Source organism: Numida meleagris, chromosome 14 (assembly GCF_002078875.1).
Source record: "Numida meleagris isolate 19003 breed g44 Domestic line chromosome 14, NumMel1.0, whole genome shotgun sequence".
NCBI lineage: Eukaryota > Metazoa > Chordata > Aves > Galliformes > Numididae > Numida > Numida meleagris.
This window is the reverse complement of record NC_034422.1, coordinates 7488715-7502131: the sequence shown is the minus strand read 5'-3', so window position 1 is coordinate 7502131 and position 13417 is coordinate 7488715. Positions and strand designations below refer to the sequence as shown.

Below are 13417 nucleotides of genomic sequence, written 5' to 3'. Positions count from 1 at the left end.
TTGTGATAGATCAGCAGTGGACTTGGCACCGTGGTTTAATTTAATGATTTCTTGCATTACTTTGTTAATCATCTTTAGTCTGATTTAATTTATGCCAACGTGACTATCCTAATTTCTAATTAAGGCGCTGATGGCAGGGCCGCCGCCGCAGCATACGGGTTGCAGCCCAGCAGAACCCGCTATGGGGCTGGGGGGCACCTCAGTGCTGGGGGCACGCCCTGCAGCTTGGGGGGCTCACCCTACAACTTGGGGGCACGGGGCTGGGACCCCGGGCAGCGCCTGGCTCCAACCTGAACCCACATCTGTTCCTGCACCGCCGCAGATCGGCAGCGGGAAATGCGAGAGTTTGCAGGAAAGCACATCTGCTAATTCAAAACATTTATGCCAGTCGATATAAATTTATTTAGTGCAATAAATGACATAATTGAATTTTTATTTCCTTAATATATTTCGGTGAAATAACTAATATTTTGAGTATCCCTGGCCTACAGATGTCTTTCAGAGGAACGTATTTCCTGCAGTATTACTCTTGTATAAAGCTGACATTTAAACAGTTTAATAAATGAGCAGTTGTTTGACTTGTTTCAGTTTCAATACATTCTGGTGTATTAATATAATATATTTCAAAAGGAAGCTCGAAAGACCACGCCATAAAAATTCGTGATTTATTAGAGATACATTTGCTATTAGTTGGGACAGATACTCAAAATGTCATTAAGGTTAAAATAATAATCAATCAAACTAATTAGACCCTATTTTTCATATGCAAATATAATTAAGCATACATTTCTCAATAACTTTAAAGAGAATTATTGAAGCCGCACAAAGTGTGCCGAGTCCTTTACTTGAGCTAATGAAATGACAGCGCCTTTGCTCGCATGTGCAAACAAAATTGATTAGCTGAGCTTCTCCTAATAGCTCGGGGAGGGCTGGGGGAAGGTGTGGGGCTGCTGTGGGACGGCAGCCACGGCCATGCGAGCTCCTGTGGGGCCGGGGGCTGTTGGGTGCTGCTGGGCACGGTGATACCCAGGTGCCCATGTGCTGAGGTGGGCACCAAGCAGGACGGCATGAGGAACCCAGCCCTTGGCAGCCATCCTGGGCTGACGTTTTCCCCGGCAAATCATTCTGACTGTTTATTTCAAGGGAAAAATACCGTTTTGCTACGAGAAGGGTTAATAAGAGATGTTTATTTATGAACTCGGCATATTACTGTTGCATAATTTGAATACAGTGCCTATGAGCTTTTTTTATTGCACGCTATAATTTCATTTTTAAAGCTTTCCCTATGCCATACTTTAAAAATGATATCGCAAACAAGAAATAAATTCTGTTATGCAGCTGTGCTAACTATATTTACCCATGGGATACACTATTTTGTCCTTGACATAAATCCCTGGGGATCTCACTCGGAATTACTTCGGCACGCCGCATTCGCCGCGTCGGAGCGTCGTGCACCGCGGCTGACGCGGGGGCTCTGGCTGAGCCGGGAATCGCTGCGGAGAGAGGCACTCGTGTAGCATCTCACCATGAAAATCAGGCAGCGTGCACGCCTGCGATTGCCAAGGAATCCCTGCGAAGTGAAACAGGGGCGATGATGGCGGACGCGAGCCCCGTGGGGTTGGGCGTTGCGTCCAGCTCTCCGTGCTACCCGCATCACTTCTCCCGGCTGGGCAGTAGTGGGGATGCTGCTGGGGGATGTCCTGGGGAGGACTCCCTGCTGCCTTCTGTCACATGCATTTGTCTTGGGTTTTTTTTTTTTGCAGAATTTGCAGCACCGCGGTGCGTTCCTGCGTTGGGAGCACCCGCAGCCCAGAGCTCTGCTCCTCACCGCTGGGCTGGGTGAGCACCCGTGAGTGCAGCTCCTGCCTTTAATTGGGGGCCTCATTTTATGCAGGTGTCAGGCTCCAGGACATCAGATTTAACGAAATTCAACTTTTCCCCACTCAGATGTACAGGCAAAAGCGAGGAGCTGCCATGAAAGCGGGTCTGTGCCTCCTGCACATGGCGGGAGGAGGCAGCAGATATGACACTGTCAGCATCTCTCGGGGGAGCGGCATATTTTTGTCGATCATGTAGCATCAGGTTCTCGTGTCACTGCATTACGGAGCTTGATGGCACTTAATACGCCATGACAAGGTGTAACATCAGAAATGGAACACAAAATGAGATCAAACGGCATTGCGGTCCCCAGAGGGCCCGATCAAATCCAAGGTATGGAAATTTGAAGGGAAAAAAATGCAAACTCCCCCCCCCGCCGTAGACACCTCCTGAATCCCATTATTGCGGGCAGCCAGCAGCTGGCCCGGCGTCCTCCGAGGGAAGGAGGGCTCTGGGCAAGCAGTGCCATCCCCACAGTGCAAGTGGTTGTCCACTTGTCTCCATGTGCCACGGGAGCTGTGGAGCCACCCAGGCCCTGGCCACATGGCAGGGACTCAATGGGCACAGCCCTGCTGGGGGACGCCCACAGCCCCACCCAACTCACTGCTCACCTCCTGCACCCACCCAACCCATCACCCATGTCCCGTACTCACCCCTTACCCACCTCCTGCACTCACCCAACCCATCACCCATGTCCTGCACCCAACCCACTGCCCACCTCTTGACCCACCCAAGCCGTCACCCGTATTCCGTACTCACCCATCCCTCACCTCTTGCACCCACTCAACCCATAATCCATGTCCTGCACCCCTCCCCAACACAACACCCAAGGCTAAGGGGCGGCTGTTGCTCCTCCAGCCCAGCCTCCACTGGGGCCACGTCCCCAGGAGTGGGTGCTGCATAGGAAAGGGTGTCATGGGGGAACTCTGACAAGTGGTTTCTGGTTGCTTAAGCAGGTTCCTTGGGGAAGCCAGGTTAAACGTAGAGTAATTTTGGGGGGGAAAAGAAAACAACACACGATTTTTTCCCTTATCCCAGCAATTTTGAAAAAAGAAAAAAAAAAGCCATTTTTTAACAAAGAAGAGCTCTTTTCATTTAGAAAATGTTAACCAGATGTTCACAAATTGCACGTCATGGAAAGAATGAGTGAGCTCCCTGGGCTGGGACCGGCCTCGCATCCCCGAGGTGCGACTGCTGGGGTGCTCACCAAAACCAGCGGCGATGCGCTCTGTAAAACAGCCGCTGCTGAAAGACACCATGCCCAGCACCCAGTGGGCATTGCAGAAACCACAGCGGGGTGAGGCGTGCAATGCAGACACCCGCTGGGGTCCCGAGGGCAGATCCTCATTGCCACCACAGCCCTGATTGCAGCGAGCAAAACCGCACACGTAGGCACCCGCCCGCAGCCGGCTGCGTGCCCGCAGAGCCGGAGGCTGTCGGAAAGATGTGGCAGCAGCCCCTGCGCCGGGGGGGGCCGGGAGCCAGTTAGTGCAAATTATGCAGCAAGCCCCTGAGCATCTTCGTTTTTACACTCTTGTCTCTTGTCTGGTTTTTTTTTTTTTTTTTTTTAGTGGCAAAAACCTAAGCCCAATCAGAACAAAAGGGCAAGGCATCATCTAACCAACAGGCAGCACTCTGCGCGGAGGGCTAATCACCGTGTGCAGGGATCCTGGCACCGGTTAAATGAGGAGTTTTCAGCCTCTGGCTTCACCCAGGGCCATGAAGATCAGCAAACCGCTAATAGGGCTGAACCTCGGCTAGCACCAGGAGGAGAAACTGTCAGCGGTGCTGCTGTGTGCCCGCAGCCCCGGATCCCCAACCGGAGCCCCGCAATGACAGCGGTGGGGAGCGGGGCCGGGCCGTTAATTAGCCGAGATGCAAACCGGGCTGGGGGACTTTTCAGCGCTGCAAGGTTAATGCTGCAATTAACAGGCTTTGTCTATTTATGATGAATAATCATCGTGTTTGGCTTTTCTGTGGGTGCTACAAGCTGTCTCCCACCCACCCGCGCTCGCACCGCCCCTCTCCTCCTCAGCCCATCCGGGTTCATTGCTCCCGGAGCGGAGCAGCGCCTCGCGGAGCGGTTCGTTAGCGCAAATGGATTATGATGTTGCGTCTGATGAATACTATCGGCAACAGCTGCCGGGGGGTAAAGCACAAACAGGAGCAATTAGCGCAGCTCCAAATGGAAAGAGAACCTGGGATCACCAATGCAGAGCAGCAGAGCTCCCCAGCCATGCGGGATGTGGCGGAGAGAGAGCTGCAGGTCCGGCAGTCCCCATCCCTGTCTGACAAGGGCTTCAGCCAAAGGAGTTCTGTCCATGGTTTGGTCAGGGTCATGGAAACGTCCCCTGGGCTCGGCGTGCTGCCCAGAACAGGGTGGGTGGCAGTGGGGCCTGTGACACGATGACATGGTGGCAGACGGGAGCTGCTCCTCCCCCGGCAGTAGAGGGCTGCCCCATGTGAGGGTTGGGAGGGATGGGAGATGGATGCCGGCTGGGACGGCCTTTGGCGGTCGTGTGTCTCCATTTCATCACTGATATACACAATTAATAAACTTAATTGCAGGTTAAATTGAGATGGCTGAAAAATGAGCGCGGTTTGCTCTCCTCCAGCTTTGCAGCCAGCCTCGCTGAGGACACCGGGTGCAAAGCAGCCCCAGCCTCACTCAGGGTACCGCAGGACGATGCCCACGCTGTGCATGAGGGGCCCCTCATCTGCCTCCTGGGGGGGTCGAGACCCAGGTCCAGGGGGCCCCCGTCTCTGGTTGCCTCATCTGGAGGAGAAGGAGTTAACGACTCCGTTCACTTCTGCAGCGCTGAAGTTCATTACTTGTGCTAATTGCTTTGAAGTCAGTGATTCGGCAGCTAATGGAAAATGTATCTCTAGGTAATAGATTAATTGGCCGCTGCTGACCAGCGTGCAACAGGATCCTGGGAGGGGGCTCGGCTGTGGCTGTTCCCCCCCCACGCAGGGAGTTGGCGTCACACACATCACCTGCTCCTGTCTGACTGCCTGGTGGCACCAGGGACAGCGGGGACAGCTGTGCCACCACAGGGACAGTGCTGTGCCACCGCAGGGACAGTGCTGAGCTGTGCTGCCACTGCATGGGGTGGCAGCCTGGGTGCCCCGAGGCCATCACATTCCTTTTCTTTTCAAGAAATAATGGCAATGCAGCCGCACAAGCGACACCGCCGGTGTCACCAGAGAAGCTTTCCTTCCCCACGTAATGAATGTGGCCATAAGTGCTTCGCGACCATATGGTAATTATGTTTAATAAAAGACATTTCCTGTAATTAAACAGTTTCACTAAGGCATTATTAGCCCTTTAAGTTGAAAAATAGCTGAACAGAGGTGTAATAAGGTGCTAACATCTGTATTCGGTGCGCAGATGGATGGCGAACGCCCGTCCCTGGGTCGAGCGCCGGCCGTGGGCTGTGGCTGCACACCCAGGTGCAGCCAGGAACAACGGCACCGTGCTGCCACGCCGCTGCCTGCTGCTCCCCTTCCTCGATGCTGGTTTGAATAATTCAGTGTGGCCTCGTCTCGGGGGCACCGTTGGCTTCAGCAAAGGCAGATCAGCGGCCTGGCCAGCCCGCTAAGCATCCCCAGCCCGCTGCCTTTTTCTGTAAATCAGGATTAATGAGACGGAGGAGGAAGCCTGGAGCCCAGCGCAGCTCTGCTGGCAGCTCACAGTGCTGGGATTGCAGTAGTTGTGACTTGGGTGGTGCCAGCCCCGTGTCCTCAGTGTGGGCGCATGAAGGCTGGCACGGGGGACACAGCAGCAAGAGGGGTTCCCCACCTCGGTACGGTGCAGCCAGTGGCGGTTCCCTGCTGCTCCCAGGTCAACCCCAACCCTGTCCAGACGTGGTGGCACCCCAGGGACACAGGTCCGTGTCCATCCCCACCACCTCCTGGAGCCCAGCAGCCACCTGCTCGCACTGACCACAGCAGGGAGTTACCGGGCGGCTGGGAGCATTTTTTCCTCCACTGGAATTTGTGCGGCCTGTCCTCCGATCATTTGTACGTTATCCATCATCCCCTGTCTCCCTGCCCTGCTGTCGCACAGCCCCAGGCAATCCATCTTGCAGTTAAAAAATTGTCTCTTACACAGGGGCTTTCAAACAAGACAAATAGAAAGAATAAGATCTGGTATTGAGATGCCGCGTACGGGGCGCGATGCACGAAGCAGCGGTACAAGATCCCAGCTGATTGTCAGCGGCAGATCCGCGGTGCTGCCCCGCGCTGCAGCTCCCAGCTCTGCTGCTGTCGTGCCTCTGTGCTGCAGCCCAGCCATCCCTGCATCAATGGGATGGGTTTGTCCTGCTCTTGCTCGGCGCATCCACTGCACGGGGCTGCGCGTGGGGTGGGTGTCCCCGGGAGCAGGCAGCCAGCATCCCTGGGCACTTTCTGCTGAAACACACCTGCACTGGAGATGGGGTGGGAAAACACGTGCTTCGATGCCACCAGTGCCTGAGCACACGTGAAGGATGGACAAGGAACAAGGTTGCAATGCAAAATGCTCCTTCACCATCGGTGCCAAGTTGGACAGCTGGGCCCTGTGCAGAGCAGAGCCTCTCCTTGCCTCTCCCTAATGAGACAAAATCTATGCCCGTGGTGTCAGATCCCCCCCCTTCTCGTGCTAAAGCAAAGCAGTTTTACGCTGCTTTAGACAACCTCCACTCCTCCCTGAGCTCGTGAGCTGCTGCATTTTCATGAGCTGACTTGCTACACGCACTGAAAGTATGCAAAATATGTCAAGCCCAAGCCGAGATTTGAATCGAAATGGCATTAATTACTTGTAATAATTTCTGCATTCCCACATAAAACAATGTTTTTAAAAAAATATCCATTTGTAGCGGAAATGCTAAGCTACAGCATGAAGCAGTGATTGAGGACCTGGTGGGAAGGCAGGGCCAACCCAGAGGGACTCAGGTGCATGCAATGCACTGGGTGATTAGGCAGGGTGGAGCCAGGATCCACCCCTTCCCAGACCTCATTTAAGGGTTGGCAGTAGAGGTGATGGTATCTTGCTGGAGATTCCTGCCTATCTGAGGCCTTCTGAAGGTAAGCAGTGTCTTTCTTTTGCTTTTGTCCCCATGGCTTTTGCTGTTGAGCAAGTGCTCACTTGCTGCAGCCAAGGACTTTGCTACTTTGTTGTTACTGCTGTGCTTTCCATCGCATTACACCATTAGGATAGACAGAAGACAAATTGCTTAGCAGGTCCCTTGCCTTATTAGACAATTTGCTTTGCAACAGTTTGAATGTTTGATTGGGTGATCACCTGGAGCTGCTCAACTGTAGGTGGCTGTAACAGGGTTCATCCACTGTCATCAGTCAGAAAGTCAACCACCATGGAATCACAGAATCATTAAGATTGGAAAAGACCTCTAAGATCATCCAGTCCAACCGTCCACCTACTGCCAATATGCCTTCTAACCATGTCCCGAAGTACTCCATCCACCCTTTCCTTAAACACCCCTGGGGATGTTGACCCCACCACTCCCTGGGCAGCCTGTGCCAGTCCTTGACTTCTCTTTCGGAGAAGAAATTCTTCCTACTACCCAACCACTATGGGGTCCACTTGGCTGTCAATCTGTCTGCCCCCTAGCTGTCACCTGGACACCATATAAGGGGAGAAGCTGCTCCTCTCTGTTGTTTTTCCTTCTTTCTCCATCTCCTCAAGGACACTGTTACCCCGGCCTTGTAGTGACTGCTGGTTGCTGCTGGGGACTCTGGGGAGCTCTCAGAGGCAATGGGGCTGCCAGTGCCCAGCTCCTCTCTGCACCTCAACCCCAGCATCTCATTATCTGGAATGGAGATGCATTTTAGCGGCAAGGCAATGAGGCAGTGTAAACTGCTGCAATAGAGCAGTGTCCCCCACGATTTTTTTACTCAGAGATATTGAGGCACTGGAACAGACTGCCCAGAGAGTTAAGAGTGGTGCATCCCTGCAGGTGCCCAAGGCTATGGATGGGCCCCGGGCAGCCTGAGCTTGTGGAGGGGCAGCCAGCCTATGGAAGGGGGATGGTTTTTAAGGTCCCCTCCAAGCTAAGCCATTCTATGATTAGCATTTGTGAGTAGCCCAGTTACTAGGACGACTAATTTGGCCCTAAGCACCACCGTTTAACGTTCACTGAGTTCTAAAACTTCAAAAACGTTCTAAGAATCGTGTTCGTTGGAAGCCTGCATTCCTTTCAAATACTGACAAACACAAAAGAAGATGTAAAGCAAATAGAAACAGGTCCTGGTCGGTGGCTGTCGCTGCCTCCTGGTACCCCCTTTATCCTTTTCCTTGGCTTTTTTTTTTGGTACTGGGAGCAGCACAGGGGCTGTGGCCGTGCAGCAGTGCAGTGCCGTGGGGCAGGGGCTGAGCACCGCGGTGCTATGGGGCTGGGCATGGCTGCGCTGCCGGAGGCGTGAGGAAGGGAGCGGCGAGCACGTGGCGGCGGCAGCCAACCGGGCCCTTCATTTAGACAGATTAAGCAAGTTGCTTATTGCCTGTGACATAATTTAGATGAATGGTGCGGGTAATCCATCAGGCAGACCCTGCGCAAGGCCCTGGAAGCAGCCGGTGGGGGATCCCATTACCTTACATGTGTTAACAGCCAAACTCCTTTGTATAAACAACAAAGTGGCTCTCCTGAAAGGGCCGATTTTTCCCTCATTGTCTGCGAGAGGAGCAGCGGGCGGCGGTGATGGATGGCGGCGGCGGCGGCAGGGCGGGAGGCGGCATGCGGCGGGGGAAGAGGGACACCGTGTGGGGACACTGCTGCTGCTCTGCGCCGGGCTGCACGCTGCAGCGCTGCACGCTGCAACCCTGCACGGTTGCATGCCGCGAGCCCGTGCACCGCAGCACCGCGTGCTGCAACGCTGCACCCTGCAACGCCTTGTGCTGTGTGCTGTGTGCAAGCAGGGTGGGCACGGCCGGGGTCCTGAGGCCCGGGGACGGAGGGGTGCACTGAGCTGCAGCCACCAGCCTTTAGCAAAAGGGGTTCAGATGCCAGGGCTCACTCTGGCTCAGCCCCCTGGCAATAATTAACGTTAAAAATCTCATTAGGCTTTTGTTAGAGGCACAGAAAAGGAGGAAAGCGGTTATAGTGTCTTAAATATTGAGCATTAAGCAAAGCTTTCCATTAACAAACCACTTATTTCCTTTCCCCTTGGCAAGAGCTGGGCTTTGAAAAGAGGAACACCCCCTGGAGGCACCGGTGCTGGTGATCCCTGCTCCCAGGGTGCTTGCTGAAACCGGCTGGGGATGCTGCTGGAGCTGATCTCATTTCCTTAGAGATAAAATTAGAGAAACACAGATGAGGGAGAGAAAAGCAGCATAAGGAGAAGCTCTTTGCTGAGTGGGGCCTGGCTCCGGGGAGCAGCATGGATCCAGCATGGCTATGGGGCTGCAAGGACCCGTGGGGCTGTGGGGACCCAGGTCCTGGGGGCACCCAGCAGCAGCCATCGTGTCCTCTGCAACCAGGAGGGTCCCTGCTTTGCTCCAGCTCTACAAGCAGCCACGAAAGTCGTTTATTGCTCCTCAACTCCCCACCAGGAACATTATCCCTTAATTGCTGCATTTATTCAGACTTATTCTGTATATCTAACAATAATGAGTATATTAGATATGTAATTATTACTGTCATAAACGTAATAGTGACAAAACAATAATTGAAATAGTGTCTATGAGGATAATTCACCATTGCAATTAATACTGCCCCGCTTAGTTAATATGTCACGGTTTAAAATAAATGCTGTCATTACTCCATTACTAATACCATGTTATAATAATTATTGCAGCAATAATTAAGTGTCTATCGTGATCACGAATTGCCACGGATTGGGATAAAAATCGCTGTAAATAACACAGGGACAGCTCTGCCTTGGGCTGCAGGAGGGCTGGAGCAGCACTGGGTGCCTTGGTTGGGCAGTGAAGTGCATTTCCTAACCAGCGCAGGTACTTCACGATAACTCAACTTTACTTGAGTCCAACTCAATTTTCTCAGATTAAATAAAATTTCAAAGTGTCACTCACCAGCAAACTATCAGTTGGAAGGTGGTTGATTTTTCTAACCCCATCTCTGGTCCAATTACAATTTTTAATCTATATGTAGATAATGGTGAACAAAACCCCTGTAGAAATGTCAAGAGTGAGGAGGTTATTAGCTTAGTTTTAATTACTGTCTATCATTCTTAGAAAACCGCAGTAACCTGATAAATTAGGTGACAGCTCTGGCTGTAGGAGTTTAGGTGGGCTTTAAAGATGCGAGATTTTCTGTTTTAAGCAGAGGTGTTGAGGTGGGCAGTCCTTCCCAGCACCAAGTAGGGTGAGATGAGCTGCATGGCCATGCCCTGGCAGCAGCAAAGTGCCCAGGGCTGCATGATGCCACTCACTGGCCAGAACTCATCCTCTTTTTCACCCTTCTTCTCATCGTCGTCTTCATCTTCATTCTCAATGTCATCGTCAACCTCAACTTCATTCTCATCCTCATCCTTGTCTTCACCCTCATCCTCATCCTTGTCCTCACAGCTCTGGAGCTGCTGGCCCCCACATGGACCCTGCCCATGGCTGCAGGTGGGAAGATGCAGCAAGGCACCTCGTTTGCTGAAACCATCATTTGAGGTGAGTTTCATTTCTTAATGAGCAGGGGACTGCGCCCAGTGACCATCTCATTGACAAACAGTGTGTCCATTTCTTCTAAGGAGACAAGCTGCCATTTCGCACCCTTGAAAAGCACATGATATGACAGGTGAAATGTCAGAAATGAGACTCAAGGCTTGGGGAAAACATTCTTCAGCTGTGAAGTATTCCTGCTAGGAAAGTTAAATTAGAGATTAAATGTAAATGCCTGTAAAAGCCTGGAACACAGCACACTTCATCAGCCCCCGTCCTGCCACGTGCACATACATTGCCATGCGTGCACGTGCTGGGGCCATTTGAAGCCCATTGCAGTGCCCTGCAGCTCTTTGGGAACGGGTGCACAGGGATTTGGCACAGCAAGGAGGCCTGCAGTGGCTCTCAGAGCTCCCTGACCCCACTGTATGGGCAGTGTCACCCTGCCTTGTCGAGGTGCTACCATGGGATGCTCTGGCCATGGTGGCCCTGCTGCATGTCGGGGCGGATCGCCTTGCATGGCCGTGCTGCATCCATCAGCCAATAAACAGTTCATTGCGTGGGAAGAATTATCTTCGCTGGCATTAAGGTCGGCTGTAAGGCGGACATTATTACTGGCGGGAGGCATAGAAGTGCAATCTGTGTCAGATAGCAGCCTGTAACTCTTTATTATTTACACCGACGCAGCCGTGTTCCTGGGGACGGAGGTGGGATGGCTGTGCTCACCTGGCTGCCCATACAAAACCTGGCCGACTTCTGGGACCCAGTGGGGTGCTCACCCCATGGCTGTGCCCACCTTCTCCCTGCCCTGGGCCACCAGTGATGCTCGTGAGGGTCAGGGGGTGCTGCCGACATTGCCGCGGCAATCACGGCTTCCTTCCACACTTTTTGAAATTAAAATGTGCCTCCGCTGGAAGTTGTTATCAAAAATAGAAGCATTTTATCTATCTTTAGTACAGAACACAGATTGCATGGAGACATTCAATTTGGAGTCAATTTAAATTTCAATTGTCTGTGAAATCTAAATCAATAGGCTATAGTTCAATGGCGCTTTAATAAAACAGGACATAACAGAGAAATCATTAGGGATTACATATGATAAGAGATTGAAAACAGTGTCTGCGTAATGGTGGGGGAGCCATTAGAGAATTACCTCAAGCATTTGCAAGTAAACCAACAACCTTTTTCTCCTCCTGAGACTAACAAGAAGACTTAATCGTGCCGCAGTGCCTAAAAATACATCTCTGTCAGCCCTTGGATTGGGCGTGATTCGCCGTGACACCCAACTGCTGTGCAGCCTAGGGTGAGGTGGGGGTGGCTGGGGGGCATGGAGCCCGGTGGTGGGATGGGAATGTTGGGTGTGAGCAGCTCTGGTGGGGGCAGGGGGGGCACAGTGGCAGCCTGAGCTCTGGGACTGGGGGAGGAAGAGAGACGCCATGAGGGAAGAGTGGATTGGATTGGATTAGATTGCATTGCACAGTATCACGTTGCGCTGCACGCCGTTGGGTGGCATTTGCACAGAGCTGCACTGGATCAGATTGTACAGCACTGCACAGTATTGAATCCGATTGCACAGCACTGGATCAGATTGCACAGTACTGCAAAGGGCTGGATCAGATTGCACAGTGCTGCACAGGGCTGGATCAGATTGCACAGTGCTGCACAGGGCTGGATCGGATTGCACAGTGCTGCACAGCTCTGGATTGGATTGCACAGTGCTGCACAGCTCTGGATCGGTTTGCACAGTGCTACACAGCTCTGGGTCTGGTTGCATAGCACTGCACTGGATCCAGTTGCATAGCACTGCAGAGGGGCCAGGGAACCTTGTGCTGCACCCTGCCCAGCAGGGAAGTAGTGATGTTTGCACCCTGTTGCACCCACTCGGGTTGCCTCCTGCAGATGAGGTGATCAGATGAGATCAATTAAGCTGTGAGTGCATCTCAAGTATTAAAACACTATTAATTGGAAGCAAGCTAAAAGTAGCTCTAATTGCTGCCAATCCTGTTTGCACCAGTCGGGAGGAGAATCAAGGCAGCAGAAGACGTTGATGTAATCGGGAGAGTTTTGCAAGGTCAGAGTAGACTCAGCAGCAAAAACCAGAGTGTCCTCGGCTGCCACAGGGCCTGGCACTGCTGCAGCAGAGCTGTGTGCATGCACACACCAGGAGTTTGCAAGGTGCTGTGGCACGGGAGGTGCCGTGGGAGCGCAGCTATGGTGCTGCAGGAGGTGCTGGGAGCCCTGCACAGCCCGGGGAGGGCTCCTTTTGCCTATTTTGCACCGGTGTGACAGGGAAGGAGCTAACCCCGAGATTAACAATTTCAATAACAAACCAAGCGAAGTTAAGGGCATTTGAAAAATGTTTTTACAACCTTTGGTTAACCTGCAGTAACAGCTGTTTGAGCGCGTATAAATAAGACTATTCTGTGGAGGAGACAGGAAAAATTGGTTTTATTTTAAAGGACACTGTTTGGCTCCTGCGGTGCAGTGGCATCTGAGGAAATATTGTGCAGCGGCTGCTGCGCGTCATGTGTAATGCTCAGAAATGCAGCCACGGAGAGCAATACGTTTGCTGGCTCCTGACAGCTGGGAAGCCGGGGTGTATTTTAAACCCAGCCTCTCTCTGAAGGACCATTTGGAGAGGGAGGAGAAGGAAAAAGCCTCCAGGATAGCTGGGCGCTGGCCAGCCTGGCCTCGTCGTGTCCCTGCCTGTGCTCCCCCCCTCCCGCCCCTGTAAATACATCCCCTGCAATGAGGCCGTAAAGCACAAGTAATCCCCGCTGCCCCTTCTGCTAGAAAAAATCATGGCCTGGCTTGGAAGCAGAGACACGCTTTTCTCCACCTGGAAATAAAAGTGTCACGCTGCTTGCCACTTCAAATCCGGGCAGAACGGGCTCCGGAGGCCACCGGAGAGCGAGACTTTAAGCCTCGCCG

General features: G+C 52.6%; 1 long non-coding RNA gene across 1 annotated transcript in view; it reads left to right on the top strand.

Moving 5' to 3' along the window:
* LOC110406254 overlaps positions 1-11845 on the top strand; it is a 106626-nt gene extending 94781 nt beyond the window's left edge. The window contains exons 6-7 of the long non-coding RNA XR_002443368.1: positions 10403-10495; positions 10576-11845. This is a non-coding gene — a long non-coding RNA (uncharacterized LOC110406254). The remainder of the gene's footprint in view (positions 1-10402; positions 10496-10575) is intronic.